The sequence below is a fragment of the Mus musculus genome, chromosome 16 (genome assembly GCF_000001635.26).
Source record: "Mus musculus strain C57BL/6J chromosome 16, GRCm38.p6 C57BL/6J".
Taxonomy (NCBI): Eukaryota; Metazoa; Chordata; class Mammalia; order Rodentia; family Muridae; genus Mus; species Mus musculus.
The window spans coordinates 55,568,474-55,584,605 of NC_000082.6; the positions used below are offsets into that span (position 1 = coordinate 55,568,474).

The following is a 16,132-nucleotide window of genomic DNA, read 5'->3' on the forward strand; positions in this document are numbered from 1 at the left end:
GAGAAACATTTAACCTTGGATCACTGTAACAAAATGTACAGATTGTCTGAGACACAGGGAAGCCATCACCTGTGCCTTAACACAACACACTGATGATAACATAGCCCAGTCATCTAAGCCACCTTCCAAAGAAGCAAAGATTTAGAGGTGAAGAACGTGCTGTTCTTCCCTTGAAACAAAGCCCTAAAGGTCCACCAACCACAGGTACTTAAACTTTTATTTCCAGATTAAGGAAGAGGAGCTAAACAGGCTGATCACTAAAGCTCTTCCAAAGAAGGCCAGAAAATGATGAAGTGTTGACCTCCTGAACTCTGGCTTGAGTAGCAGCAAGCTAGGAAATGCAACCTGATTTTTCTCCATATAATGAATGGGTTGTACAGCATCTGTCACAGTGCAAGCAGAGAGAAGAAAGTTCCGTGGGAACTGATGAGAGCTCACAGGAGAGGACTTGGAGATCTGAAATTCTAATTGTAGTTTACTTTTTTTTATCTTGTTTTGTTTTGATTAGTGACATGTATACTCCAGTGATTGGTGACACTTAAAATAGGGAAAGAAACAACTTTCTCCAGCAACAGCAGAAAAAAAAAAAACCATCTTTACAACCGGCATGGAAATCACTTCCCATAATAAGACTTCGGCTAAAGTCCATTAATTCATGTACAGAAATTCCTGTTCCAAAACCATTTTAAAAGCTTGAGAGAATAGATGACCTCTAAAGTAGGTCTGAATAAACAAGAATGGAGATAAAATGGAACCAAGATAGAACTTCCCGAAAAGTAAGTAATAAGGCTGGAGAGATGGCTCAGCAATTAAGAGCACTGGCTGCTCCTCCAGAGAACCTGGGTTCAATTCCTAACCCCACATGGCAGCTCACAAGTGTTTGTAACTCCAGCTCCAGAGGACTCAATACCATTACATGCAGGCAAGATTCCAATGTACATGAAATTTAAGATCAATTAAAATAAAAACATTTATAGAGAAGAAAAGAAAAGAAAAGAAAAGAAAAGAAAAGAAAAGAGAAGGGCTGGGCGGTGGTTGTGCATGCCTTTAATCCCAGCACTCGGGAGGCAGAGGCAGACGGATTTCTGAGTTCAAAGCCAGCCTGGTCTACAGAGTGAATTCCAGGACAGGCAGGGCTACACAGAGAAACCCTGTCTCAAAAAACAAAAACAAAAAAGAAAGAAAGAAAGAAAGAGAGAGAGGGGGAGAGAGAGAGAGAGAGAGAGAGAGAGAGAGAGAGAGAGAGAAAGAAAGGAAGAAAGGAAGTTAAGCAATAATGACATACACATAAGTATTCTATAGAAGTGTTCGTAGAAGTGGTAAGACAACACTGAGAAATCTAGGATGACTTATATGGCTAATTATACTTAGAAACTCAAAGGGAATGTTAAATTACTCTTTTAATATATTTTTTATTCATTAACACAATCTATTTTATCATATTTACTCTTACTCCTCCCTCTCCCTCCTCCTGGATACACTGCACCTTTTCACTCCTCCCAGTTTCTGGGTGCTCCTTTCACTTTTAAAATACCCCCCTGAGTCCAGTTTGGACCGACCACATACTCCAAGTCTGGCCTACTTTAGGAAATAGAACAAACTTAAATAAGAATTCCTCCTCCTCCTACTTGCCAGGAATAAAAATAATAATAATAAATAAACTTTAAAAAATGAGTTAGGAGGAAGGATCACCAAAGAAGTCATCCATCTTCCCATATCTAAACATACCACATCGCTTAGGAATGGCTCAGCAAATGCTAACAGACATCACCGTACAAAGCTAACGTATTAAAACTCAGTGACGCACAGAGTTTACCACACAGTAATTTTCCAAAAGGGGTCTGCTGAGTTGGCAAAGCTGGGATATAATTTGGCCAGCTTGAAAGAACATTTCCTTTTAACCTAAAATAGATAATATTATCTAACTCTTTCTGGAAAAAAATATTTGAAAGCATGAAGTTCCATTTATCACATAATTAGAAACTGTGATCATGAGGCCAAGGGACGGACAAGCATGGGACCATGCAGAGGTATAAATAACCCCTGTATTTTAATGAAGACCGATTTCCATACACTGCCCGGAGATGCTGAATTCAAAACTCAAATTTCTCACTAAATGACTGGGAAGAGATTTACAACAATCACTTTAATAACTATACCCCCTCAGCTTGTCTACTCAGCCTCTACTTCTACTGCAAACAGTGCAGAACACACAGAATCCCCCCTGCAACTCCCAAACAGAGGCTAAGGTGAGTTTCTTTGTGCTGGCAGCTCCATTAGCTCAGTCTTGAAGCTCAAACCAACCTTGAGCCTTCCCATTGTCCTGCCTTCAATCTCTTCTTCTCACACATCGGCCCTGAGCTCATCCTGAGGTTGGTCTCCCAGATAACCTTCCTGCATAAATCTCGTGGTTTCTCTTATAATCTTTCACCCACATTACTAATGACCGGCTTTTCCTGTACCCTACACACTATACTGCACTGCTACAGCCATCTAGAAGCCCAGCTTTCTAAAGAAACAAGTTAATTGCCGGTCCACAATAGCCAAACATGAAGCAGCTATTGGATGAATTGTGAGTTATTAAGCCTTGGATTCTCAGAGTGACCTTAAAGGAACCTGAAAAGGGTGTATCTCTTGACACACCAGTTTTGATCTTCTCCAGGTCAGAGGTTTGTGCGACCTCAAAGCTCTTTGGACGACTTTATGAAATCCTAAGAAGCCGCCAAGTCCTGCTGAGTAATTGTGTCTTGCTGCAGACAAGAACAAGATGTCACTGACTGAATGAAAGCACTGTGTTTGAAGCACCGGAAACCAGTAGCAGAAATTACTGAGGGCCAAAGGGACTCTTGAGGCAGAACATCTGCCAAGTACTGACCGAGTTCCTTGAGTCGTGATTGAATTCAGCTAATGACTATTCTCTAAAGAAAGACACCCGTGTCTACATCATGTTCTCTTCTCAAAACTACAGAATAAGGGCTCTTTGTCCTCATTTACTGTCCAAAGATCACTTAGGGTCAGGAATTTCCAAAGTCTGTTTTACTACATTAGAGGACTCTCTGCCTAATGAGTGTATGATCTTTGTTTTTTTCTTTTGTTTTTTTTCTTTTGTTTTGTTTTGTTTTGTTTTCCCTAGCCTTTTGGGCATAGTTCAGACAAACAATGCTAAAACAATAACCATTTTCTTTTCCTTACTTATTATCAAAGCCCATATTTTAGATGGTACGATGATGTTTCCATACACAAACATTTCCTGGGTTTCTTGACAGGCAATGATAGCCAGGCAATATGCAGGAGACCAATGACATGTAAGCTAAAGTTGCTGTGGGGTGTTCACCACAGGAGACTGCTTGGAAGTGAGTTTAAGCCAATAGACAACAGTCTTTATCAGCTGGCCAGCTTGAGATCCGAGTGTAGCACTGAACCTTTCTCAGGGCGAGCTTTTAAGCAGAAAAACCATGTTCTGAGTTGACACGCTTCAGTTAACGAGTGCTGCTAGTTAGCCAGAAGGGGAACTACAGACCCTGAGATGTAAGGTTAGTACATATTGAGGCTTTCCCAGAACACTACGGCCTTAGATGGATTTAGACCTCTGTTTTATATTTGGCAGGTGGTGATGTCTGTCCGAATGGTACTTCCATTATGGAGTCTGTTATGCTAAGGTCTGGGGTCTGTTACAAAAACTTCAGGAAACGCCCTTAAAAGACTCACCTGGGACTTCCTTTTTTTTTCTTTCCCTGTTTTCCTCTCTCCTGCCTGGAATCTGGGAGCAGAAGCAGGAAATGCAGCTGAGAAATTATCTTATTTCCATGAAAATAAAGACAAGAAAATCATAAGACACTGATATCCTCAAAACACTGTGCTGCTGGGATCACACCAGCGTGCATCTGTATCTCGTTTTAGGAGAAAACAAGTCAGGTTGGGAATGAACCTCAGGGCAAAGCACTTGACTAAAATGCAAAATGCACAGTCTTCAACCCCCGCACTGAAATGATGAAAGCAAATTTCACCATCTGATTAACTACTAATACTTTATTAATGAATCAGTTTACCTGCGTTTTAAGAGAACTAATATAATAGATTAAGTGTGAAGTAACAGAAGGAAGTAATATACTATCATAACCTGGTATATCTTGCCTTTGGGGTGTATAGTGTGTGCATGCAGTATGCATGCATGTTTATGGGTATAACACATTAAGTCTCTGGTTATGTTATAGGCTAATTGTGTTTCTACTCCATCCCCCAGAACTCACTGAATAGAACACTAATCCTCACAGTCAATCCTTTGAGATGGTACCTTCGTGAGATAATTAGGGCTTAGTGGTATCATAATGGAGAGTTGGATAAGGCGGGGTTTCCCTTCTAAGATAAGATACCACAGAGATCTCTCCTTCCCACAACGCATGCACAGGTAAAGCCACCTGACCTGTAGTATTTGTCATGACAGCCCAAGATGGCCAGGACAGTTGATTTCCTCATACTAAAAAGGATGGTTACTGTTCTGTACTCCCACTTCTATGACTCAGCCATGGTATCAGCCACACCACTGTGTCTCTCAGGGTATTTTTGAAGCCAGAAGATTGACCACATGAAAAAACACATTTCAAAACTTCACTACTTTTATTGAATACTTCTAGTAAATCTCATCCCTTCAATGGATCCAGGATCCAGAAGAATAAAGCCCATCTGTTCTCTGAATATTTTTCTTCAGAAAACTTATTTGTGTCAGTATTGCCCTTTAGTCCTCAAAGATCCAAGTGGGACTAGGTAACTATAGAAGCAATACCAAAATATGAAACTTCCACACTGTAGCTTTTGTCTGCTCATTCTGTAGGTTTTTTGTTTGTTTGTTTGTTTGCTTGCTTGCTTGCTTGCTTGCTTTATTTTGGACTTGAATCTCTGTGATGGCTGATCTTGCTTGTCAACTTGATTGGACCTGGGATCAAATAAGAGTGAAACCTGTTGGGGGGGGGATGTCTTGGAAAGATCCTCCGATGAGTTAATCCCTCCCCCAGAGTGTTCAATGCCTTCTAGTGGTAGCCTGGACATAGAGAGGTCTGAGAGGGGGAAAGGTGATACATTTTGCCTGCCACCTTTGCTCCTTACTGGTCAATGCATCTACTCTGTTACTGCCGCTACTGCATTGGAACACAGCTTCTTTGGCCTTCCAACAGGCAATGAAAATCAGTGGTTCTCCAGGAATCATTCAGGTCTCCAACACTAGACTGGGATTGCTAAGGCATTCCATCTTAGGGACTAAGCAGCCACTGAGTTCTTAGCAACTCCAGGGTAAAGAAAGACTCTGCTGATCTATCATTGTGCATCATCTAAGCCAGGCTACTAGATTACCTTCATAATATGTATTCAGTCTATAGACTCTGTTCCTCTAGCGAACCCTTAATAATACAACCACTGACCCACTCTATATTTTTAATAATTTTCATTGTGTAATAACTTATTGTTTTGAAACAGAATTCCAGGTAGCTCAGGCTAGCCTTAAACTCTCTTAGACATCCTCCCAAGCATAGCTTTGCTATTCTGATCTTTCTGCTTTCACATTTTGACAATTGAGTGAACTGGTGTATAACACTACACCTGGTTACAACATCCTAGTGCAACATATTTTTATTAAATTAATGATTTTTAGCATGACAGCAAGCTCTATAACTTGGAACACCCCTATTTTAAAAGTATTTCCACCATTCAGATTTATTAAACTGTTAGTGATACCTAAGATGCTAAGATTGGAAAGGGAAGTTGGAGGTTTCTTAACAACAGTTGATATATACGCTTACAAAATAATTTATCCACCATGCATCTTAACTCTTGGTATATCCCCATAAAGGAGAAATTATTGCCCTAATTATTTTTATAGATAAGATAATGACTTAGTCAAGACATGCATGAGGACATGGACTACATTACTAATTATAAAAGCAATGCAAATAGAAATCATGAAAAAAAGCACAATTTATTAAAAAAGAACTTAGTGAAACCAGTATTGTTGAAATACAAGAGACAGAGCCATTTTATTGTGTCATGTGAAATACAAAGTGTTGTAGTTTCTTAATGCAACTGTTTACAACAGGACTTTTATCCATGCCATTAAACTGCAATCTCACTTCTAAGATCCTTTCTCAAATGGAATAAAAACAAACAAAAGGGCCAATTAAATCTGTAACTATAATAAAATCAAGGGCATAGGCTCCAACCAATATAATGTTTGTACAAAATGTAAAACAGTGTAAAGATTGATTAATAAAAATTAGACATAATGCTTAAAACCATTCATATTACTTGACATCACTCCTTAATTCTGGACTATGTGTATTACCTTTCTTTCTAAGTATAGTGTGGGAAGAGGAATGTTAAGAATGGGGAAACTGGATGTGGGATACATGGTAATTCTGTTGTGCTGCAAAATGTTCTCTATAAACACAAAATACTTCTAAAAATATATTTTAACTCTACATGTGATAGGATTGCAATCTTACTTTTAAAAGAACAAAGAATAACAACTAGTATCATCAGTAAACATATGGAAGTAGAAGTCTACTGTCATGAAAACAGATGGCGCATGTACATTAGAGCCTAGATGATCACTTTCCTTTCCTCAGCCTGTTTAATACATTTTCTAAGTTAGCTAAAACAAATACTTATGATTTTTTCCAATCTTTTTTTGTTTTTGGTTTTGGTTTTTCAAGACAGGGTTTCTCTGTGTAGCTCTGGCTGTCCTGGAACTCACTTTGTAGACCAGGCTGGCTGCGAACTCAGAAATCCGCCTGCCTCTGCCTCCCGAGTGCTGGGATTAAAGGTGTGCGCCACCATGCCGGGCTTTACTTATGATTTCTTAATGAAAATATATACCTAGAGGTATTAAATATTATAACCAAAGCTATGGAGTGAGAAGTTAGTAAAATACAGTTATATATGAGTCCAGGATATTTACAAGCTGTGGATTTCTGTTTTGTTATCTTGTTTAAATTTACCTTCTTTCTGAGTTTTAACTTCCCTTTCTAGAAAAAGAAATATTAGTTCTACCTACTCCACATAGCCATTATAAGAATTAAGTCCTTAAAATTTAGACCTTAAAAGTAGGCCTGAAAAATATGATTAACAGAAGTTGTTATTCTCCGTGATAATGATAATTCCATGAGGTACAAGACAATTCATGACCCTGTACCATCTGGCAATGAAGTGATACTCTAGTGATGGGCTGTGCCAACCACACTCTATGCTTCTTAACAAGTGAAAATAGGTGTCACCAAAACATACTTCACCCTGAATGATACTCTAGTGATGGGCTGTGCCAACCACACTCTATGCTTCTTAACAAGTGAAAATAGGTGTCACCAAAACATACTTCACCCTGAATGATACTCTAGTGATGGGCTGTGCCAACCACACTCTATGCTTCTTAACAAGTGAAAATAGGTGTCACCAAAACATACTTCACCCTGAATGATACTCTAGTGGTGGGCTGTGCCAACCACACTCTATGCTTCTTAATAAGTGAAAATAGGTGTCACCAAAACATACTTCACCCTGAAAGCAATAATGGGCTTTGAAGGGGCATGAGGCCAAGTCACTGAATAAAGAAACCACAGAGGGCACTAACTGACGTAAATGGCTTATGATAAGGAGTTACTCATTTACCAAAGGGCTTGAAAGAAAGCGTTATGCTCTAATAGCATTCATAACAAAAAATCATTTGATATCTATATTAGAAATTTTAAGTAAGAGGCCATGGGTTTAAGCTGGGACCTGTGAATTTAGACTGCTTAAAGTTGGGTTCAAAACTATTTTCTTCCTTGGGGTCAGGTTTATTCTTAGCCTATTATATAAGAATCTTATAGATTATCTTCTTGACACAACAGGACAGCAACACATATGAGTTTATAGCAATTGCAACAGGATATACAAAGTCCACGTAAGCCCAAGTTGGGATAAAATGTGGCAGAGAGAGAAGAGTTGGGCATCGTCTCACCTATACATGTGGAGCTGTTGACAATTGTTAGCTGCTGGGAAGGAAAGATCAGTTTTCTCTAGTCTGTTGCCCTTGGTAAGTTATCCATGCTCCACCATAAGACCACACATCTATGACCATGTGGGCAGCACAAATTGGTCTTGAAAGATTAAAAAAAAACATTTTGACACAAAGTTAAATGGGTAGAGAAAGGGGTAAATTAAGGAAGAGTTGGGGGCAATGGGGTAAATATGATCCAATATTAAACTTTTAAAGAACTAAGTTTTATAGTTCTTTAAAAACTATAAGATAACTTAGAGCATTAAGAGAAACATATAGATATAGAGAAGAGCTTAGTATGAATAAGAATTCCAATAAATGGGCTACTATTATATTAGACTTCCAAGCACAGATTTTTCAATAACAAAAGACCCAGGAAACCTGAACTTAAATCCACAGCTGCTATTTACCTGGACAAACTTCAACCACTAAAGCAATAGTTCCTTTTTTATTATTATAAACACATCCTAGAACATAACTGTGTCAGGTTGAGACTGGGTGATGGCCATTCTTGGTTCAGCTTAACTGTATCTTAAATGAACTACAATCCAGAAATGAAGTGCACAGCTATGAGGTATTTTCTGCTTGGTTTGAAGTGTGTGAATCTACTTCTAGGCCAGATCCTGAGGTGGGAAGACAAAGACCTTTAAAACAGATCTTAAGGCTGGAAAACACAGGCCTCTAATTCGGATCTTGAGGCAGGAAGACACGTGCCTTTAATCCAATCTTGAGGTAGGAAGACATACCTTTAATATAAGCCATGCCTTCTGTAGGAAGTCTATGTAAAGACATAAAAGAAGGAAGCTTTTTGCCCTTTGCCTACTTGCCCTTGCTTTGCTAGCACATCCATTCCTTCACTAACATTGGAACCTACTTCTTCTGGATTCCAGTACACACAGAAGAGCAGGTGAAATACCCAACCTTGTGGGACTGGACAACTACTAGATTCTTGGTCTTTCCATTCGCAACTAGCCATTGTGTGTGAGAGAGGAGGAGGGGGGAGGTTCAATCTGTGGGTTCTGTGACTCTAGAGAACCCTGACTAATACAGAAAATATAGTCCATCTATTGCTCGTCAGATGTGTCTAAACATAGAAAATCAAGTGGCAATATTTTTATTGAGTTAAAAGGTATTAATTAAGATTAAGAAATTAAATTATCTAAATTTTAAAATAAATCAAACTTAAGATATTTTAACTGGACTAAAAATGCCAACTTCCAGGAATAATCCTGCAACACTGTCCATTTTGATACTATAGAGGACAATAAGATTGCTTATAACTTCAGTTCAGCCCTACAAGAGAATGTCTCTGGATCTCTAACTATGTTTGAGTTTATTACTCCTAAGTTAGAAGCATTGATTAGAAAGTTGAACCATGGTCTTCTGTTTCAGATGCTTTCATTTTTAATCTCTTAGACCAAAAAGCACATAGATAGTCAGAACTGTATTATAAATCATAGTGGTGATTTGTAATAGCTTTCAGCAAACACCAGAAGTCCTAGTAGGCAGCAATAAAAATGGTTTGTTTGTTCTCGTAAGACTTTTGGGGGAGGTAAGTAAGAGCTCTTTGTTTTAAACAGGATCTCACACTTCCAGTTATGGTGGGATAAGTTGGTTGTATAGTACCGTCTCTCACATTGAAGTCTGCCTAACACTGTTTCCACAATAAGGAGGTGTTTTTCATTCTAGCTCAGTACCATATGTTCAGTATATTTGCTTTAAGTTTGACAAGAAAATATGGAACAATCACTTTTGTCTGAAATATTTCAGGTGTAAATTTTGCAGTTTAATTTAGAGTGTTACTTTAGAAAGTTACAACCACTTCTAGAATATACTGAAATCCAGTTGAGTCAACATATTCACTACACTGAACCTTAAATGTGTCTAAAACTATAGAACATTGAAAAGTGATATTCCTTATTGGAATGATGAAAGCCAGTCAAAAGCATTTTGGAGCTGAGGATATAGCTCAGCTTATAGAGTATTTATTTAGTATGTACTAGACCCTCAGATCAATATCTTACACCACATAAACCATGCTTTGTCACATACCCATAACACAAGTAAAAGAAGCAAAAGCACTTTGGGGGCCAGCTTGATCCATATAACAATACATATTAAGATGTATCAAGAAAAAAGATAAACAACCAAATAAGCAGGGAAGAAAGAAAGGAAAAAGAAAGAATTGAAAATTTAAATTTTGTCACTTACAAAGTAAATGCTAAAGCTATTGATGCAAAGAAACAGAGTCCTTAAACGTTAATAAAATAGAAGATTAGGAGCCTCTAGCACTCATGCAAATTACAAATTACATAATAAGATAATAATGTCTAATTGCTTTGAACTCGGAAGGAGCTGAAGCCAAGATTGAAATGGCAGTCTGAAGTCCAAGGGAGGCTAGTGGCAGAGCCTACATGAAAACCGTGGAGAGTGAGACAATCCTGCCACGGTGAAGCCCAGTTAGGAAGCCGCCTAAGTAGAGAGATGATTGAGATCTTTAAATATGATGTTCTTTAAATATGGTTATTTTCCTTCTCTGGAGCTCTTAAGAAGTATGTTCTAGTTTCCTTTTCTTTCAATGGTAAAATACCTTGATCAAAAGCAACTGAAGGAAAAAGGGATTTATTTGGTTTACACTTGCAGGACATGGTCCATCACTGAGAGAAACAGGATTGGGATGCAGCTGGAACTGAGAGCAGAAACAACAGGAGAATGCTTCTCGCTCGCTCACTCGCTCGCTCGGTTACAGGCTCATGCTTAACTTTCATATACATCCCAAGACCACCTGCTCACAGACAGTGTTCTCCAGTAGGTTGGGCCCTCCTATACCTATCAAAAGTCACTATGATTCCTCACAGACATACCCACAGAACACCTGGATAAATAAAGGTACTTAAAAGAGACTCACTTTTCAGACGATTCAAGACTCTGTCAAGTTGACAACTACAAGATAACTAAGAAAGAGTGGCTTTATTGACTTTTTGAAATTCGATCTTTAATTAAAATCATATTGATATATTATCTGTAATCTATAGTTTAATAACAAAATTGCCCAGGACATGGGATATATATAAGGCAAAAAGTCCCATGAAGGAGTTTAAGAAAACAAACTAAAACAGAAAAGAAGATACACACCCTTTCTGTCTCTTGTTAGAAAACAAATAAGCATCTAAGTTATAATAATAAAATACAATATGATAAAACAAAAACAAACAAATTGGAATTGAACAAAACAAAAAAAGAGAAGCAAAAGAGCCCAAGAGAAATCACAAGAGACAAATCTTGTGCAGAGACCCACTTGTTCGCACACCCAAGAATCCCATAAAACAGAACACTAAAACCCATAATATATATACAAAAGACCTGTAGAGTATAACAAATTTTATAAAAAGAAATTAAAAATTAAAAGAGAGCAAGAGAGAACTCTGACACAACATGAGACAAGGAACCGCCAAAGATGCTGCAAAGTTTATTTTATAGACTATTAGATATCCTAATAGATTTCCTCAGACTTGACTCAAAGTCTGACACAAAACAGTAATGCAATATGCCTTGTAGAACTGAATTGAACTGAATTGAACTAAAGCTGGCACTAAGAATGAGGCATGTTGTAGAGCAAGCTATCAATAGATGCTTAACAAATGAATAGACTGAAGTAGAATAAAGAAGAATTACTTCCTCACACCTTCACAGCCTTCTGTATGGAAAACAGAAATAGGGCGAGACCTCTCTGCCTTCAGAGAACTTACGATCTGGTAGAGGAGAAATGTATACACACAACTCAGGGCAGTGTCCCACATGATACTTGAATGAAGAAGAAATATTAGGAAGGCTATGTGACTACAAAGGAAGAATCTTTAGCTTTGGTAGATGTTTTGGGGTTAACCATGCCTGAGTCAATTCTTAAAAAATAACTAAGAGTCATTGCATAAGTGAGGGGAAAGTTGAAAGTCCGTCTTTTGCAGGAGATGAGAGTCATATGGATAGAGGAGGAGAGAAGCAGGATAGAGGCATGGCTTGGACATCTTGGGATGGCTGCACAATGCCAATCACTCATACTGGGTCAGAATCCACCCTCAAGAACATCTAAGTATCATGGTGCATTCACAAGGAGCAAGGGAACAGCAGACAGAGTCAGAAGGCAATGAGTCCAAGAAACAGACACAATAATGAGCCAGGAGGCCAGGGCAGTGTAGGACAAAGCTGCCAGAAGTCAATGAAGGATGAAAGCTCTGAGGATTCCACATAGAAAGGAAAATCACAAACACCTTGGAACATTCAACCCGTGGTGTGACAGAAGAACGTACTCTGTGCATGCCTGATTTGGAAGGAGGCAGCTGCTTCTTTTATCGAGCTCAGGAAGTGGAGGTATGAAGAGAGCACACTGTGCACAGACATACACCCTCTTCTTTCCAGGCTCCCTGTCTGGAGAAGACCAGGGTCTGGAAACATCTGCTCTTCCTAGTTCTGCCCAGTTTACAGACAGTTTGCTGCCTCTCTGCAGTACATGAGACAGGTCATAGGAATCACTAAATTAGTCATCACCTAGCCTATTTCAGCAAGAGCCACTTATGGCCATCTCTTTATTTACCAAGTCCATGCGAAGGTAGCTTATTGGCTACTCTTATAGCTTGTTTAAGATTGTTTAGGGTTGCTTGGGATCCATGAGCCTCTGAAAAAAATGAATCCGTTAAGGAATTATCTTCCTATTAATGCATCTTCGGTGACTGAGGTGATACAATGTTGATAAATACTTGAGATCATTTCAAAAAGGAAACAGGATGTGTTGGAGGAAATGAAATGAAGGATGGTGTTAGGTAGGATAGGGTAATTTAATCTAGGTAGTAGATATCATGAGCACGCAGAACTAGCTCTTCTTGTATTGCAAGACCTGTGCCTTTAAAAGCCAACAGCTTTGGGGCTAGAATAACACTGTTAAAGCCTTCTAACTCCAAATCTTGAGAACTAAAGGCTTATGGCTCTAGATACTACAGACTTGGGTCTTAGGAAGGCATATTGCTCTGGGCTGTGATACCCAATGGCACAGCACTTGGCTGCTAGCACACTGCCAGGCTGTTAGAAGCAACTATTGCTAGAATTAGTCAATATCAGGCACTGTTAAATCTCCTAGATATCAGACCCTCAGCCCTTAGCTCCCTAGAACTCTTGGAGAAACTGGGGCCTGTAGTCTCTCACTGTCAACTTTCTGCAGCCTCTGTCTACTTCCGCTCCCCTGAGACCTGCTGCCTCTGCCCCTGGCCACCTTTGAACTCTCCAGCCACACTCTTACTGCAGCTGCCCCCACCACACCTCCTACCACTTGGCCGCACTTTAGCTGGTAGAACTTTGGGGGTCACTTATGTATACTATCATATCATCTGCAAATAGTGATACCTTCATTTCTCCTTTGCCAATTTGTGTCCCCTTTAAGATCCTTTTCACAGGTCTCACACTGAACTTCTGGAAATAGCCCGGCTAACTCTGAGAGTGAGACAAACAGCCTGCCTATACAAGTAGGAGGGCTGGGTAGGATGCTGAAGATGTTCATACAAAATTACGGCACAGTCCTATATGTGAATGAATTGCGGTCAACACCGATCATGGCACCTGCCACAAGGCCAAAGACAGTGCTCCACCTCTGACCAGAGTTAAAGTGGCCAGGGAATCATTTAGAGCTCATTAACACTTACCTTGCTCAGAAAGCAGTTTCCGAAGGCTGGTCCAGGCTTTCTGGTGTATGGAGCGCGTCTTCTCCAGCCAGAGTTTAATGATTTGCCACAGCTGCTCATTCCTCTGTGAGACTGTAAAGTGTCTTGTTGTTTGTTTTTAAAAAAGGCAAATCTGCAATGAAAGCAGTTCTGACAATCATCACTAAAGGAACTACCTGGCTGGTATACCCCCACTGCAGGTATAATGCAAAGTCATCGAACAGCTTGCTCCCAAATGTTTTCCTTATTTATAGAAAGCATCAAAGGTCTATTTGTAATAAACAAGAACCCCACACAGAATCAACTATTCTAATAGCATTCAACAGGACTCAGTAGTGTCTAGTGGTGCTGAAGAGTATTAATAGCACCCACCAGTGCCCAGGGAGATATGAGTCCTTCTGATCTGTCTCAGAAATGTGTCACAATAACAAACAGCTGCAAAGGCTTAGCTTAGAGGAAACAAATTTGGCTTTTGTAACGTCTGTTTCATGCCCTGGTGTACCATAATTTAGTGGGGACGTGATGTTGTCCTATTGCCCAAAATGTGCCTCTGTGTCACACCTAGCAGCAAGAATCTAAGAGGAAATATTCCCACATGTCCTAAAAGAGAGGGTAGCCATGGATAAGCACCCAGGAAGAGGGAGACATGCCAAAGGGTGTGGCTATTTTCCAAAGTGTGTCCCCAACTCAAGTTGACCAACAGTTTCTCTAGTCCCTGAGGAAGAGGTCATCCTTCTGTCCCACTAGAAAGAAAGTCTGCATGGTGCTTTCTTCAGGCTTTGTTTGGTTGGTTCTCAGATTAAGCTTTTTCTCAAGTTACCTTTCCTCGTGTTCACCCTTTCACCTTTTTGTAAAGCCCTTGAAATACCACAGAACATCGTGACAGGCCTTCTGGTGTTTCCTGGAACTATTTACCTCAGTTCTGGGTTTTCTCAGTCTCACTTCTGTCTTGATCAACACGCAGATCTGTGTTCTTAGCTGCTGAAAGAACACAGGTTTTCTCAAAACTGCCAGACACTAGGAAGTTGCCATTCTGAGAAGAAGAGAAATATCTCTGTTAGAATCCAGTAATTTTGGAACTGAACCAATCATGGAAAGCATATTTACACTCTGAATGATGATGTACCGTGTATTGAGTTTGCACAGTAGCTTTACAAGGGAGGTCTTGCAAGCTTTGTTATCTCTCACAGAAATCATGTTTAGCTTTTCAACTCTAAAAACACTGTTCCTTTGTCTTCAACAAAGATAAATATTTAATAAATAGGAGCACCTAATCTATCTGAGCTCAGGGAAGGGAGGGAGGGAGGGAGGGAGGAAGGGAGGGAGGGAGGGAGGGAGGGAGGGAGGGAGGGAGGGAGGGAGGGAGGGAGGGAGGGGGAGAGAGAGAGAATAGTACCTGCTGTGTAGGTCTGCATACTGGTGCATATGTAGAAGTGAGATATAGAAGTCAGGTGTCTTCCTCTATCAATACACAATTTATTTTTTTAAAACCAAGACCTTCATTGATCCTTTCCTGGTTTGCTGAACTAGCTTTCTAGAAAACCTAAGTCTCTGTTCCACTTCCCTATGGCTGGGACTAGAGATATGTGCAAGCACACCGAGATTTGCACATGGATGCTGGGAATCTAAGCTGTGTCCTCGTGCTTGCGCAGCAAGCACTTTACTGACTTAGCTATCTCCCTAGTTCCAACTTCAGGGCTTTTAAAAATGAAAATCAGCACTAAGAAGAGAGCTGCTTCTTTGGGTCCCACATGGTAGAAGGAAAGAAGTGACTCGCAAAAGCTGTCCTTAAACTCATACACGCACACGCACACGCACATGCACGCACACCATGATGTGATGTAGTGGGTCTTTTGTTTTTTGTTTTTTTTTTTTTTTTTGACATGACTGGTAACAGATACAGAGGCAAACACTGAAGTGACATCTGTGGCTGAGTGGACTATACCTCCTTCTGACCTCTGAATATCACTGCATGAGAAAGGTGTCTGTCATTTTCTCAAAGGTCTACGGCAGAGATGAGCTCTGCCTGGTGATCTACAAACTGGGAATTTTCCAGACCGCTTGAGACAGTCTACTGGCTGGAAAACCTACTGACTTGTGGGGACTTAGGCTTATCAGTTTACCTAGGTAGGATGTACTACTAAATAGCAATGATTTTATGCAGGTAGCACTGCTGAGCATCCTTAATATTTGCTCTGTGGTCAAAAATAATCATTAAGTGCAAAAGTGTTAGACTCGTGGCTCTGATACCCAGTCAAGACTCAGACTATCATTGCCTGTCAATAACTTCTCTGTACTGCATTTCTGTTTGTTTAAAAGATGAAGATTACCAAGTTTCTTTCATCAGAGTATTGTAGCGATTATAACACATTCCCTTTAACCCTGTCAGCACAGTATAGAA

General features: G+C 39.7%; 1 long non-coding RNA gene across 1 annotated transcript in view; it reads right to left on the reverse strand.

The window, feature by feature from the left end:
• Nucleotides 1–13,984, reverse strand: part of Gm45968 — a 161,620-nt gene extending 147,636 nt beyond the window's left edge. The window contains exon 1 of the long non-coding RNA XR_001782016.2: nt 13,714–13,984. This is a non-coding gene — a long non-coding RNA (predicted gene, 45968). The remainder of the gene's footprint in view (nt 1–13,713) is intronic.
• Between the last annotated feature and the right edge of the window lie 2,148 nt (nt 13,985–16,132).